The 16,085-nt window shown below is 48.3% G+C and overlaps 1 protein-coding gene across 1 annotated transcript in view; it reads left to right on the forward strand.

Annotated features, from left to right (window-relative positions):
• Positions 1-16,085, forward strand: part of LOC109880794 (zinc finger protein DPF3-like) — a 49,474-nt gene that overhangs the window by 855 nt on the left and 32,534 nt on the right.

A 16,085-nucleotide genomic window follows, 5' to 3' on the forward strand; every position in this document is an offset into this window, starting at 1 on the left:
TATAACTAGTGGTCTAATCTAATGTGATAACTAACAAGTCTGTGCGTCTCAATAGTGTCAACACTGTTTTTGAGCATTGAACACAGCTCCAGGAGCTGTATGTCTGTCTGCCATTGAAATGCAGCAACAAGTCAATGTACCTGCTGTCCTGTAGTCACTGCTGCTGTCCTGTAGTCACTGCTGCTGTTCTGTAGTCACTGCTGCTGTCCTGCTGTCCTGTAGTCACTGCTGCTGTCCTGCTGTCCTGTAGTCACTGCTGCTGTCCTGTAGTCACTGCTGCTGTCCTGTAGTCACTGCTGCTGTTCTGTAGTCCCTGCTGCTGTCCTGTAGTCACTGCTGCTGTCCTGTAGTCCCTGCTGCTGTCCTGTAGTCACTGCTGCTGTCCTGTAGTCCCTGCTGCTCTCCTGTAGTCACTGCTGCTCTCCTGTAGTCCCTGCTGCTGTCCTGTAGTCACTGCTGCTGTCCTGTAGTCCCTGCTGCTGTCCTGTAGTCCCTGCTGCTGTCCTGCTGTCCTGTAGTCCCTGCTGCTGTCCTGTAGTCCCTGCTGCTGTCCTGCTGTCCTGTAGTCACTGCTGCTGTCCTGTAGTCCCTGCTGCTGTCCTGTAGTCCCTGCTGCTATCCTGCTGTCCTGTAGTCACTGCTGCTGTCCTGTAGTCCCTGCTGCTGTCCTGCTGTCCTGTAGTCACTGCTGCTGTCCTGTAGTCACTGCTGCTGTCCTGTAGTCACTGCTGCTGTCCTGCTGTCCTGTAGTCCCTGCTGCTGTCCTGCTGTCCTGTAGTCACTGCTGCTGTCCTGCTGTCCTGTAGTCCCTGCTGCTGTCCTGCTGTCCTGTAGTCACTGCTGCTGTCCTGCTGTCCTGTAGTCACTGCTGCTGTCCTGTAGTCCCTGCTGCTGTCCTGTAGTCACTGCTGCTGTCCTGTAGTCCCTGCTGCTGTCCTGCTGTCCTGTAGTCACTGCTGCTGTCCTGCTGTCCTGTAGTCCTTGCTGCTGTCCTGTAGTCCCTGCTGCTGTCCTGCTGTCCTGTAGTCACTGCTGCTGTCCTGTAGTCACTGCTGCTGTCCTGCTGTCCTGTAGTCCCTGCTGCTGTCCAGTAGTCCCTGCTGCTGTCCTGTAGTCCCTGCTGCTGTCCTGCTGTCCTGTAGTCACTGCTGCTGTCCTGTAGTCCCTGCTGCTGTCCTGCTGTCCTGTAGTCACTGCTGCTGTCCTGTAGTCCCTGCTGCTGTCCTGCTGTCCTGTAGTCACTGCTGCTGTCCTGTAGTCACTGCTGCTGTCCTGTAGTCACTGCTGCTGTCCTGTAGTCACTGCTGCTATCCTGTAGTCACTGCTGCTGTCCTGCTGTCCTGTAGTCACTGCTGCTGTCCTGTAGTCCCTGCTGCTGTCCTGTAGTCACTGCTGCTATCCTGCTGTCCTGTAGTCCCTGCTGCTGTCCTGTAGTCACTGCTGCTGTCCTGTAGTCCCTGCTGCTGTCCTGCTGTCCTGTAGTCACTGCTACTGTCCTGCTGTCCTGTAGTCACTGCTGCTGTCCTGTAGTCCCTGCTGCTGTCCTGCTGTCCTGTAGTCACTGCTGCTGTCCTGCTGTCCTGTAGTCCCTGCTGCTGTTCTGTAGTCCCTGCTGCTGTCCTGATGTCCTGTAGTCACTGCTGCTGTCCTGCTGTCCTGTAGTCCCTGCTGCTGTCCTGCTGTCCTGTAGTCACTGCTGCTATCCTGCTGTCCTGTAGTCACTGCTGCTGTCCTGCTGTCCTGTAGTCACTGCTGCTGTCCTGCTGTCCTGTAGTCACTGCTGCTGTCCTGTAGTCCCTGCTGCTGTCCTGCTGTCCTGTAGTCACTGCTGCTGTCCTGTAGTCACTGCTGCTATCCTGCTGTCCTGTAGTCACTGCTGCTGTCCTGTAGTCCCTGCTGCTGTCCTGCTGTCCTGTAGTCCCTGCTGCTGTCCTGCTGTCCTGTAGTCACTGCTGCTGTCCTGCTGTCCTGTAGTCACTGCTGCTGTCCTGTAGTCACTGCTGCTGTCCTGTAGTCCCTGATGCTGTCCTGTAGTCCCTGCTGCCTGGATGTTGGTGATAACAACCTTGTTTCTGTGTAAAAGCCTTGCAGCATATTCTCCCATCTGTCTGTGAGAAGTGATGTGATTCTATTCACAGACCGGCTGTATGTCTCCGTCCCACATGGAACCATATTACCTATGTGTGTAGTGCACACATTTCAACCAGGGAGCTGTTCAGAAATAGTGCACTACATAGGGAATAGTGTACCATTTTGGGACACATGCAGACACTCTGCCTGCTAGACACGCTAGACTATCAGGACATATTTACCCACATTTGCTGTGGAATGTAGCGAAGGGGTCTGGCATATAGTTATAACACAGCCTATTGTTGGAGTGGTAGTCAGAAGAACAGGCTTGCATTCCTGGTCTACACTAAATAAGCTCCATTGTTTGGTCTAACAGATGGTCCTTCACTGACAGCCCGAGCAAAGCAACCAAACAGACAGTGCGGTCAACATGTTTGTGTCCGGATGGTGTGTGGGCTGAAATATGAATGTGGTTACACACGAGATGCCGTCTTGCCAATTCACTATAGATACTCTTGTTTTCACTATATATACTGTTCTTAGTCACTTGGCTACGTTCCTGGTTGAACCAGTGGAAAGTCAAATGAACAAAAGTGAATGCAGCACTTTGTTTTATAGCCAGGCTAAATTCTACCTGGGCCAGACTATATTCTGTCTGTTTTATAGCCAGACTAAATTCTACCTGGGCCAGACTATATTCTGTCTGTTTTATAGCCAGGCTAAATTCTACCTGGGCCAGACCATATTCTGTCTGTTTTATAGCCAGGCTAAATTCTACCTGGGCCAGACTATATTCTGTCTGTTTTATAGCCAGGCTAAATTCTACCTGGGCCAGACTATATTCTGTCTGTTTTATAGCCAGGCTAAATTCTATCTGGCCCAGACTATATTCTGTCTGTTTTATAGCCAGGCTAAATTCTACCTGGGCCAGACCATATTCTGTCTGTTTTATAGCCAGGCTAAATTCTACCTGGGCCAGACCATATTCTGTCTGTTTTATAGCCAGGCTAAATTCTACCTGGGGCATACTAGGTTCTGTCTGTTTTATAGCCAGGCTAAATTCTACCTGGGCCAGACTATATTCTGTCTGTTTTATAGCCAGGCTAAATTCTACCTGGGGCAGACTAGGTTCTGTCCATTTTATAGCCAGGCTAAATTCTACCTGGGCCAGACTATATTCTGTCTGTTTTATAGCCAGACTATATTCTGTCTGTTTTATAGCCAGGCTAAATTCTGTCTGTTTTATAGTCAGGCTAAATTCTACCTGTCCCTAACGATATTATATTATTATCTACCATTTCAGAAGACTCCTCCATAGGAAATGCAGTTAAAGCATGAAAGAAAGGACCTTTTGTCTGCAATGCATTGTATCACAGGGATGGAGAGAGTCTAGTTTTACATAGATATGAATCACATATTCAAATATATCCTCTTTGTGCCAGGCCTTGTCAAGAGGAAAAAGGGGATACAAGGACAGTCATGTCTTCTGCATTTAATCCATTTAACCCAGAGAGGTGCAGGGGACTGCTTGTCGCTCTCCCTCGCCATCTTGGGTTTAATGTGGTTCCTATCTGACCATTGTGTTTCTATGAGAGGTGTCGGGTTTGCACTTAGCTCGTAACAACATCCCCGTTCTGTTGATAAGAGGTTTGGTACAGTGGGAAGTTCATTGTCCATGGCTTGTCTCCTGCTCTCTGCATAAAACAAAACCATTTTTAAATAACATAAAGGGGGGGTTCACTATGCTCTAAGAAAACTGGATGCATATATATATATAATTAAAATTCATACTTATATATGAGAGAGAGGAGAGAGGAGAGAGAGAGAGAGAGAGAGAGAGAGAGAGAGAGAAACAAACAACATTGTGAGGTCCCTCACTATGGTGATAATAGCGTATGGTCCCTGGCAACTCCCAGCCCTACTGGATACTTTAATATATTATGGTATTAGCATTTTTAAGACAGTGATTCAATTTGAAGTTAGTTATTACTATAGTATTATCAGTGAATAAGACTATTCTCTGACAAAGTTGAGTTCAGTTATTACCATTTTAATTACAGGATGCCTCCGTGTTGAGCCTGTCTGGGAAACACAAATGACAGAAAGTCTCAAGAGGGTGTACCTGTTAAATCACATGGTCAACAACAGGAAGTACCTGCTAGTGCTGCTGTCTCACGTCTACTAACATTTAGTCAGCATTTAGGCATCATCATGACCCATCGTCTGGCATCTCAGAATAAAACACATCAATCTTCTGAATTATGGATGTTCTAAATATTATTCATCTTTATTTATTCATTTCATTTGTTTTATTTGACCTTTTTAGGAAGTCTTTTTTTGGGGGGGGGGGGGGGGGGGGGATTGTCTTTGAAAGAGAGCTGGCCACATGTCAGCAAAGGGAAACATAGGACCCCCCCCCCCCCCCACCTCCTCTCCCCAAAATGCAATACAATAAAAGAAGATCATACAGAATCAATAGTCAGAGACAATATGCTACATTGGCCTGTTTCTGCGGGGTCGCGGCCCGTGCACTCACTCACTGTAAATGTGTGTCTGTGTGATTTCAACTGTGAGTTTGAAGGCACTTACCCATAGAGGGATATAGAGCTGGCCAGGCTCTGTGTTTATAGATTGTGGGGGCGGGCTGTGCAGGGGGGAAATGTATAGGAGAAGAAGGTGTGTGTGTGTGTGTATGGGGGGGGGGTGGATGTCTGTAGGAGAGGGACTGTGTGTGCGTGTGACCCTTTCCCTGCCTATTTGTGTGTCTGTCTTGTATTTGTGTGTGTGGCCCTGCCCCTCTCTGCCTGTTTGCGTGTCTGTATAGTATCGTGTGTGTGTGTGTGTGTGTCTGGCTTACAGGAACACACTCCCCTCCCCCGTTTAGCGTGAGAGGACGAGGGAGCTAGAGTGATTGATGGGTGAATTACATGTGTGCTTTCAGACGGACTCTAAACACTGGGGCAGCTCTCTGGCTCCCTGGCCTTTTGTGATTCCCGCTCGGTTTTTGGGGGAATGGCCGAGCTGGCGGGAATGTTTTCCAGGCGTTGGGAATTAAAACGGCCCGGGAACATTCGGCACCCGTTCCCCTTGTGTAGTGCACTTCTTTTGTCCAGGGGGCCCATAGGCCTTTGGTCTAAAGTAGTGCACTAAATAGGGAATAGTGTGCCATTTGGGACACATTGTTCCATAGGGAGACTCCATGGAGGGATCATAAATCCTTTTTCCTGTTCAACACATGGATCTGACACGTTTCTGTATGTAGACTGAGGGAGAGGGGGGGTAGAGGGTGTGTGTACGGGGGTAGAGGGTGTGTGTACGAGGTGGAGAAGGTGTGTGTATGAGGTGGAGAGGGTGTGTGTACGAGGTGGAGAGGGTGTGTGTACGAGGGTTAGAGGGTGTGTGTACGAGGGGTAGAGGGTGTGTGTACGAGGGGGAGAGGGTGTGTGTACGAGGGGTAGAGGATGTGTGTACGAGGGATAGAGGGTGTGTGTACGAGGGGTAGAGGGTGTGTGTACGGGGGTAGAGGGTGTGTGTACGAGGGATAGAGGGTGTGTGTACGAGGGGGAGAGGGTGTGTGTACGAGGGGGAGAGGGTGTGTGTACGAGGGGTAGAGGGTGTGTGTACGAGGGGTAGAGGGTGTGTGTACGAGGGGTAGAGGGTGTGTGTACGAGGGGTAGAGGGTGTGTGTACGAGGGGTAGAGGGTGTGTGTACGAGGGGTAGAGGGTGTGTGTACGAGGGGTAGAGGGTGTGTGTACGGGAGTTAGAGGGTGTGTGTATGAGTGGGTGTGTGACATTGTTTTCATACATCTCAATCTCACTATCCTACTCTCTCTCCCTCTCCCAGTGTCCCTCTCCATCTCTATATCGCTCTCCCTCTCTCCCAGTGTCCCTCTCCATCTCTCTATCGCTCTCCCTCTCCCTCTCTCCCAGTGTCCTTCTCCATCTCTCTATCGCTCTCCCTCTCCCTCTCTCCCAGTGTCCTTCTCCATCTCTCTATCGCTCTCCCTCTCCCCTCTCCCTTGAAAAAGAGATTTCAAATTTCAATGAGCCCTTCCTGGTTAAATAAACAAAAAAATCTCTATCGGTCTCCCTCGCTCCATCTCTCCCCTTTCCATCGCTCTATCACTCTCTCTGTCTTCTCCTCCTGTCTGTCTTGGTCTGGGGAAACAGTTTCCTTCTCCTACAAAAACATCTCAGCTCCACCTAGCCTCCCCTTGCCTCCCGTAGCCACCTAGCCTCCCCTAGCATCCCCAAGCCCCCTAGCCACCCCAAGCTTCTCCAAGCCCCCTAGCCTCCCCAAGCCCCCTAGCCTCCCGTAGCCATCTAGCCCCCCCCTAGCCACCTAGCCCCCCCCTAGCCACCTAGCCCCCCGTAGATACCTAGCCTCTCGTAGCCCTGCCGTAGCCACCTAGCCTCCCGTTGCCACCTAGACCCCCCGTAGTCACCTAGCCCCCCCTAGCCTCCCGTAGCCACCTAGCCTCCCCTAGCCTCCCGTAGCCACCTAGCCTCCCCTAGCATCCCCTAGCCTCCCCTAGCCACCCCAAGCTTCTCCAAGCCCCCTAGCCTCCCCTAGCCACCTAGCCTCTCGTAGCCACCTAGCCTCTCGTAGCCACCTAGCCTCCCGTAGCCACCTAGCCTGCCGTAGCCACCTAGCCTCCCGTTGCCACCTAGACCCCCCGTAGTCACCTAGCCCCCCCTAGCCTCCCGTAGCCACCTAGCCTCCCCTAGCCTCCCGTAGCCACCTAGCCTCCCCTAGCATCCCCCTAGCCTCCCCAAGCCCCCTAGCCACCCCAAGCTTCTCCAAGCCCCCTAGCCTCCCCAAGCCCCCTAGCCTCCCCAAGCCCCCTAGCCTCCCGTAGCCCCCTAGCCTCCCGTAGCCATCTAGCCCCCCCCCTAGCCACCTAGCCTCTCGTAGCCACCTAGCCTCCCGTAGCCACCTAGCCTCCCCTAGCCACCTAGCCTCCCGTAGCCACCTAGCCTCTCGTAGCCACCTAGCCTCCCGTAGCCACCTAGCCCCCTCCCCTAGCCACCTAGCCTCCCCTAGCCACCTAGCCTCTCGTAGCCACCTAGCCTCTCGTAGCCACCTAGCCTCCCGTAGCCACCTAGCCCCCTCCCCTAGCCACCTAGCCTCTCGTAGCCACCTAGCCTCCCGTAGCCACCTAGCCCCCCCTAGCCACCTAGCCCCCCCTAGCCACCTAGCCCCCCGTAGATACCTAGCCTCCCGTTGCCACCTAGACCCCCCGTAGCCACCTAGCCCCCCCTAGCCACCTAGTCTCCCGTAGCCACCTAGACCCCCCCCCAGCCACCTAGCCTCCCCTAGCCATCTAGCCCCGTCCCCTGCTCTGTTTGGAGCCGGTTGTTGACATCATAACCTAATAATATCATAACCTAATGACATCATAACCTTAGCACTAATCTGATTGAACTTCTCTCTGTAAAGGCTGGAGGAGGGTTTGAGGAGGTTGAGGAGGATTGGAGAAGGTTGAGGAGGATTGGAGGAGGTTGAGGAGGATTGGAGGAGGTTGAGGAGGATTGGAGAAGGTTGAGGAGGATTGGAGGAGGTTGAGGATGATTGGAGGAGGTTGAGGAGGTTGAGGAGGTTGAGGAGGATTGGAGGAGGATGAGGAGGATTGGAGGAGGTTGAGGAGGATTTGAGGAGGTTGAGGAGGATTGGAGGAGGTTGAGGAGGATTGGAGGAGGTTGAGGAGGATTGGAGGAGGTTGAGGAGGATTGGAGGATTGGAGGAGGATTGGAGGAGGTTGAGGAGGATTGGAGGAGGTTGAGGAGGATTGGAGGAGGTTGAGGAGGATTGGAGGAGGTTGAGGAGGGTTGGAGGAGGTTGAGGAGGGTTGGAGGAGGTTGAGGAGGATTGGAGGAGGTTGAGGAGGATTGGAGGAGGTTGAGGAGGTTGAGGAGGTTTGGAGGAGGATGAGGAGTATTGGAGGAGGTTGAGGAGGATTGGAGGAGGTTGAGGAGGATTGGAGGAGGTTGAGGAGGATTGGAGGAGGTTGAGGAGGATTGGAGGAGGTTGAGGAGGATTGGAGGAGGTTGAGGAGGATTGGAGGAGGTTGAGGAGGATTGGAGGAGGATTGGAGGAGGATTGGAGGATTGGAGGAGGATTGGAGGAGGTTGAGGAGGATTGGAGGAGGATTGGAGGATTGGAGGAGGTTGAGGAGGATTGGAGGAGGTTGAGGAGGATTGGAGGAGGTTGAGGAGGATTGGAGGAGGTTGAGGAGGATTGGAGGAGGATTGGAGGAGGTTGAGGAGGATTGGAGGAGGTTGAGGAGGATTGGAGGAGGTTGAGGAGGATTGGAGGAGGTTAAGGAGGATTGGAGGAGGTTGAGGAGGGTTGGAGGAGGTTGAGGAGGTTGAGGAGGATTGGAGGAGGTTGAGGAGGATTGGAGGAGGTTGAGGAGGATTGGAGGAGGTTGAGGAGGATTGGAGGAGGTTGAGGAGGTTGAGGAGGATGAGGAGGATTGGAGGAGGTTGAGGAGGATTGGAGGAGGTTGAGGAGGATTGGAGGAGGTTGAGGAGGATTGGAGGAGGTTGAGGAGGATTGGAGGAGGTTGAGGAGGATTGGAGGAGGTTGAGGAGGATTGGAGGAGGATTGGAGGAGGATTGGAGGAGGATTGGAGGAGGTTGAGGAGGATTGGAGGAGGTTGAGGAGGATTGGAGGAGGTTGAGGAGGATTGGAGGAGGTTGAGGAGGATTGGAGGAGGTTGAGGAGGTTGAGGAGGATTGGAGGATTGGAGGAGGATTGGAGGAGGTTGAGGAGGATTGGAGGAGGATTGGAGGAGGATTGGAGGAGGTTGAGGAGGATTGGAGGAGGTTGAGGAGGATTGGAGGAGGTTGAGGAGGGCTGGAGGAGGATGAGGAGACCTGGAGGAGGGTGAGGAGACCTGGAGGAGGGTGAGGAGACCTGGAGGAGGGTGAACAGGGCTGGAGGAGGATGAGGAGGGCTGGAGGAGGATGAGGAGGGCTGGAGGAGGGTGAACAGGGTTGGAGGAGGATGAGGAGGGCTGGAGGAGGATGAGGAGGGCTGGAGGAGGGTGAACAGGGTTGGAGGAGGATGAGGAGGGCTGAGAGGGCGTTGTACAGCAGGGTTTAACCTCTTCTGATACAGGAAGCACCTCTTATGTGTAGGACATGCACAGTCATCATACACATGCACACACATACACTCAGTCTGAAGGTAACTGTAGAACCGCAGCTAATTCTAGTCTGAGGTGGAACCGTTTTCCAAGTTGGTGTTTACCACTAAGACCTAAATTAGATTTGCTGTGGGGGGGGGGGCTTTCCACTAGATGCTGGAACATTGCTGAGGGGACTTGCTTCCATTTCCAGCCATAAGCATTAGTGAGGTCGAACACTGATGTTGGGCGATTAGGTCTGGCTCACAGTCCCAATTCATCCCAAAGGTGTTCGGTGGGGTTGATGTCAGGGCTCTGTGCAGCCCAGTCAAGTTCTTCCACAACGATCTCGACAAACGGTTTCTGTATGGACCTCGCAGGTAGCCTAGTGGTTAGAGCGTTGGGCCAGTAACCGAAAGGTTTCTGGATCGAATCCCAGAGCTGGCAAAGGTAAAAATCTGTCGTTCTGCCCCTGAACAACGCAGTTAACCAACTGTTCCCCGGTAGGCCGTCATTGTAAATAAGAATTTATTTTTTAACTGACATGCCTAGTTAAATAAAGGTTAAACAAATAAAATGGTCATGCTGAAACAGGAAAGGGCCTTCAGCAAACTGTTGCCTCAAAGTTGGAAGCCCAGAATCATCTAGAATATTCATTGTGTGCTGTAGCGTTAAGATTTCCCTTCACTGGAACTAAAGGTCCTAGCCCCAAAATGGAAAAAACAGCCCCAGACCATTATTCATCCTCCACCAAACTTTACAATTGGCACTATGCATTGGGGGAGGTAGCGTTCTCCTGGCATCTGCCAAACCAAGATTCGTCCGTTGGACTGCCAGATGGTGAAGCGTGATTCATCATTCCAGAGACCACGTTTCCACTGATCCAGAGTCCAATGGCGGCGAGCTTTCATTAAAATGATGTGGAAACAACATTGATTCAACCAGTGGGAGAGAGGGGGAGAAAGAGGAGGGGAAACGCTTTGGCCTTTATTTCATAGACAACCTGTCACAAAACAGAAGGATTCAATAGGACTGGGCTCTATAGGTTAAGTCTATAAATGAATATTCATGGTATATTCATATTGACCTCTCATTGGAAGTGTGATACTGTTACCACTGCTTTACGCATATGGAATGTAATTAGAACTTTTAACCATCCAATGAAAAGCTTCAGGTCATGATTATTCATAGATACCTGTGAGTGGCTGGGGGGCTCTAGAGCTTGAATAGAAGAGAGAGGAGAGAGAGGTGCATTACAATATTAGGAAGGAGGGACTCTGTTGGTCTCTAGGGAGAGAGAGTGGTGAATGTATTGAGACAGATGAGGGAAATGGGGAGAGAGAGAGCGAGAGAGAGAGAGAAACACACACACACAGAGACTCCTCCCTCTTGATGAGTGGCTTCTTGCTGCTGTGTAGTGCCACTGTAAACAGCATGTGAGAGTGGGTGAGAGCTAAACTAAGCCTGTCTGGTTTGAACACTACTTTTGATATGAAAACATTCCACTGGCCTCTCCAATTGTCCCTGTGTGTGTGTGTGTGTCCGTGTCTGTGTGTGTCCGTGTGTCCGTGTGTCTGTGTGTCTGTGTGTCTGTGTGTGTGACAATGCAATACTAACAAAGCCATTTGTACTGCCCAACGTCCAATCTGTTGTCGAGGATGTCAGAAGTATCATCATGGCAAGTTATAGAACTCAATTCAATTTAAAGGGCTTTATTGGCATGGGAAACATATGTCAATTTAAAGGGCTTTCTTGGCATGGGAACATATGTCAATTTAAAGGGCTTTATTGGCATGGGAACATATGTCAATTTAAAGGGCTTTCTTGGCATGGGAAACATATGTCAATTTAAAGGGCTTTCTTGGCATGGGAAACATATGTCAATTTAAAGGGCTTTCTTGGCATGGGAAACATATGTCAATTTAAAGGGCTTTCTTGGCATGGGAAACATATGTCAACATTGCCAAAGAAAGTGAAGTAGGTAATAAACGAAAGTGAAATTAACAGTAAACAACACACGCAGAGAGGCAAGGCAACGAGGTGCAGATAAACTGGTTATGTCAACTTTTTAACTTTGACTAACATTAGTGTTTTGCGACTGAAGTGGTAACAGGGCTTGAACCAGCAAACCAACTCTCTCCAGTGGGGGAACATATGTTTACATTGCAAATGGAATAGACAATTCTCTCTCTCACTCTCTCTCAAATACATTTAAGGGCTTTATTGGCATGGGAAACATATGTTTACATTGCCAAAGCAAGTGAAATAGATAATAAACAAAAGTGAAATCAATGATAAAAAATGAACAATAACAGTTCCAAAAGAATAAAGACATTTCAAATGTCATATTATGTGCAAATTGTTCATGTACAAAAGAGACCATTTAAAAATATACATAAATATGGTGTTTGTTCTTCACTGGTTGTCGTGGCAACTGGTCACAAATCTATTGCTGCTGTGATGGCACACTGTGTTATTTCACCCAGTAGATTGGATTTGTTTAAAAAATCTTTGTGGGTCTGTGTAATCTGAGGGAAATATGTGTCTCTAATATGGTCATACATTTGGCAGGAGGTTAGGAAGTGCAGCTCAGTTTCCTCACTTTGTGGGCAGTGAGCACATAGGCAGACCTGGCACTCAAGAGAAGACCGGCTAAGGTGGCCTTTCTCAATAGCAAGGCTATGCTCACTGAGTCTGTACATAGTCAAAGCTTTCCTTAATTGTGGGTCAGTCACAGTGGTCAGGTATTCTGCCACTGTGTACTCTCTGTTTAGGGCCAAATAGCATTCTAGTTTGCTCTGTTTTTTTGTTGTTAATTCTTTCCAATGTGTCAACTAATTATCTTATTGTTTTCTCATGATTTGGTTGGGTCTAATTGTGTCGCTGTCCTCGGGCTCCCTCCTGCTGGTATTATAGTTGAAGTGTTTGAAGTGAAGTGTCTCAACAGGAACAGGAAGTGACTTCTCTCTCTCTCATGTTTCTGTAACATGGAAAACATACATTAAGCAACAGATCAACCATTCAAACCCTAATGGACACAGATAGGCACATGGCTTAGAGCAAAATGTTCTGATGTTCGAGATCTGTGTGTGTGTGTGTGTGTGTGTCTGCGTGTGTGTGTTTTGGATTATAGGACACTTTTCATCCCACATCTTTAAAGGCATACCGTGACACACACACACACACACACACACACACACACACACACACACACACACACACACACACACACACACACACACACACAAGTGGAGTGTGGTGTGGTGTGCTCCTCTGTAGCTGGGCCTAGCTGTACATCCTTATGTAATGGTGTAGAGAGACCTGAGGGAAGGAACACGCACTCTCCTTGGTAGGAGTGGGACAGAAATATCCAGAGAATATGGCAGGGCAGAGAGACAGACGGAAGGAAAGATGTCGGTAGGGGAAGAGAGAGATGTGATGGGGAAAGGGAGGAGCTTGGTATAGAAGGGAAGGATTTTGGTATAGAAGGGGAGGAGCTTGGTATAGAAGGGGAGGGGCTTGGTATAGAAGGGAAGGATGTTGGTATAGAAGGTGAGGAGCTTGGTATAGAAGGGGAGGAGCTTGGTATAGAAGGGAAGGAGCTTGGTATAGAAGGGGAGGAGCTTGGTATAGAAGGGGAGGAGCTTGGTATAGAAGGGGAGGAGCTTTTTATTTAACCTTTAAATGAATTTAAATCCTTTTTAATTAACCTAATTTTAACAGGGAAGGCATATTGAGACCTATTTAGGAATCAGTCAAGTAAAATCAATTCATTAGGCCCTAATCTATGGATTTCACATTACTGGGAATGCCGATATGCATCTGTTGGTCACAGATACCTTTAAAGAAAAGGTAGGGGGGGGGGGGGCTCCCGAGTAGCACCGCGGTCTAAGGCACTGCATCGCAGTGATACGGTGCCACTACAGCCTCGGGTTTGATCACAGGCAACCGTGAGACCCATGTGGGCAGTGCACACCCAGCGTCGTCCGGGTAAGGGGAGGGTTCGACCGGAGTTGCAGCGATGAGACAATATCGAAAAGGGCCTCGCTATTGTTATTTTACTGCTGCTCTTTAATTATTTGCTACTTTAAAATTATTTTTTTTGTGGTATTTTTCTTAAAACTGCATTGTTGGTTAAAGGCTTGTCACATTTTGCCACATTTCAGGCTTCAAACATAAAGATATAAAACTGTATTTTTTTGTGAAGAATCAACAACAAGTGGGACACAATCATGAAGTGGAACGACATTTATTGGATATTTCAAAAACTGAAAAATTGGGCGTGCAAAATTATTCAGCCCCTTTACTTTCAGTGCAGCAAACTCTCTCCAGAAGTTCAGTGAGGATCTCTGAATGATCCAATGTTGACCTAAATGACTAATGATGATAAATACAATCCACCTGTGTGTAATCAAGTCTCCGTATAAATGCACCTGCACTGTGATAGTCTCAGAGGTCCGTTAAAAGCGCAGAGAGCATCATGAAGAACAAGGAACACACCAGGCAGGTCCGAGATACTGTTGTGAAGAAGTTTAAAGCCGGATTTGGATACAAAAAGATTTCCCAAGCTTTAAACATCCCAAGGAGCACTGTGCAAGCGATAATATTGAAATGGAAGGAGTATCAGACCACTGCAAATCTACCAAGACCTGGCCGTCCCTCTAAACTTTCAGCTCATACAAGGAGAAGACTGATCAGAGATGCAGCCAAGAGGCCCATGATCACTCTGGATGAACTGCAGAGATCTACAGCTGAGGTGGGAGACTCTGTCCATAGGACAACAATCAGTCGTATATTGCACAAATCTGGCCTTTATTGGAGAGTGGCAAGAAGAAAGCCATTTCTTAAAGATATCCATAAAAAGTGTTGTTTAAAGTTTGCCACAAGCCACCTGGGAGACACACCAAACTTGTGGAAGAGGGTGCTCTGGTCAGATGAAACCAAAATTGAACTTTTTGGCAACAATGCAAAACGTTATGTTTGGCGTAAAAGCAACACAGCTCATCACCCTGAACCCCCCATCCCCACTGTCAAACATGGTGGTGGCAGCATCATGGTTTGGGCCTGCTTTTCTTCAGCAGGGACAGGGAAGATGGTTAAAATTGATGGGAAGATGGATGGAGCCAAATACAGGACCATTCTGGAAGAAAACCTGATGGAGTCTGCAAAAGACCTGAGACTGGGACGGAGATTTGTCTTCCAACAAGACAATGGTCCAAAACATAAAGCAAAATCTACAATGGAATGGTTCAAAAATAAACATATCCAGGTGTTAGAATGGCCAAGTCAAAGTCCAGACCTGAATCCAATTGAGAATCTGTGGAAAGAACTGAAAACTGCTGTTCACAAATGCTCTCCATCCAACCTCACTGAGCTTGAGCTGTTTTGCAAGGAGGAATGGGAAAAAATTTCAGTCTCTCGATGTGCAAAACTGATAGAGACATACCCCAAGCGACTTACAGCTGTAATCGCAGCAAAAGGTGGCGCTACAAAGTATTAACTTAAGGGGGCGGAATCATTTTGCACGCCCAATTTTTCAGTTTTTGAAATATCCAATAAATGTCGTTCCACTTCATGATTGCGTCCCACTTGTTGTTGATTCTTCACAAAAAAATACAGTTTTATATCTTTATGTTTGAAGCCTGAAATGTGGCAAAAGGTCGCAAAGTTCAAGGGGGCCGAATACTTTCGCAAGGCACTGTATATATATATATTTTTTTTACACCTTTATTAAATCTTTATTTAAGCAGGCAAGTCAGTTAAGAACACATTCTTATTTTCAATGACAGCCTGGGAACGGTGGGTTAACTGCCTTGTTCAACGGCAGAACGACAGATTTTTACCTTGTCAGCTCGGGGATTCAATCTTGCAACCTTACAGTTAACTAGTCCAACGCTCTAACCACCTGCCTCACGAGGAGACTGCCTATTACGCAAATGCAGTAAGAAGCCAAGGTAAGTTGCTAGCTAGCATTAAACTTTTCTTATAAAAAACAATCAATCATAATCACTAGTTAACTACACATGGTTGATGATATTACTAGTTTATCATCTAGCGTGTCCTGTTTTGCATATAATCGATGCGGTGCGTATTCGCGAAAAAGGACTGTCGTTGCTCCAACGTGTACCTAACCATAAACATCAATGCCTTTCTTAAAATCAATACACAGAAGTATTTATTTTTATACCTGCATATTTAGCTAAAATAAATCCAGGTTAGCAGGCAATATTAACCAGGGGAAATTGTGTCACTTCTCCTGCGTTCATTGCATGCAGAGTCAGGGTATATGCAACAGTTTGGGCCGCCTGGCTCATTGCGAACTAATTTGCCAGAATTTTACGTAATTATGACATAACAAGAATATTTAGACTTAGGGATGCCACCCGTTAAAATACCGAACGATTCCGTATTTCACTAAAATAATAAACGTTTTGTTTTGAAATGATAGTTTCCGGATTAAAACATTTTATGACCAAAGGCTCATATTTCTGTGTGTTATTATGTTATAATTAAGTCTATGATTTGATATTTGATAGAGCAGTCTGACTAAGCGATGGTAGGCACCAGCAGGCTCATAAGCATTCATTCAAACAGCAATTTTGTGTGTTTTGCCAGCTGCTCTTCACAATGCTTCAAGCATTGTGCTGTTTATGACTTCAAGCCTATCAACTCCCGAGATGAGGCTGGTGTAACCGATGTGAAATGGCTAGCTAGTTAGCGGGGTGTGTGCTAATAGCGTTTCAAACGTCACTCGCTCTGAGATTTGGAGTGGTAGTTCCCCTTGCTCTGCATGGGTAACACTGCTTCGATGGTGGCTGTTGTTGATGTGTTCCTGGTTTGAGCCCAGGTAGGAGCGAGGAGAGGGACGGAAGCTATACTGTTAC

The sequence above is a fragment of the Oncorhynchus kisutch genome, linkage group LG12 (genome assembly GCF_002021735.2).
Source record: "Oncorhynchus kisutch isolate 150728-3 linkage group LG12, Okis_V2, whole genome shotgun sequence".
In the NCBI taxonomy this organism is placed as follows: Eukaryota; Metazoa; Chordata; class Actinopteri; order Salmoniformes; family Salmonidae; genus Oncorhynchus; species Oncorhynchus kisutch.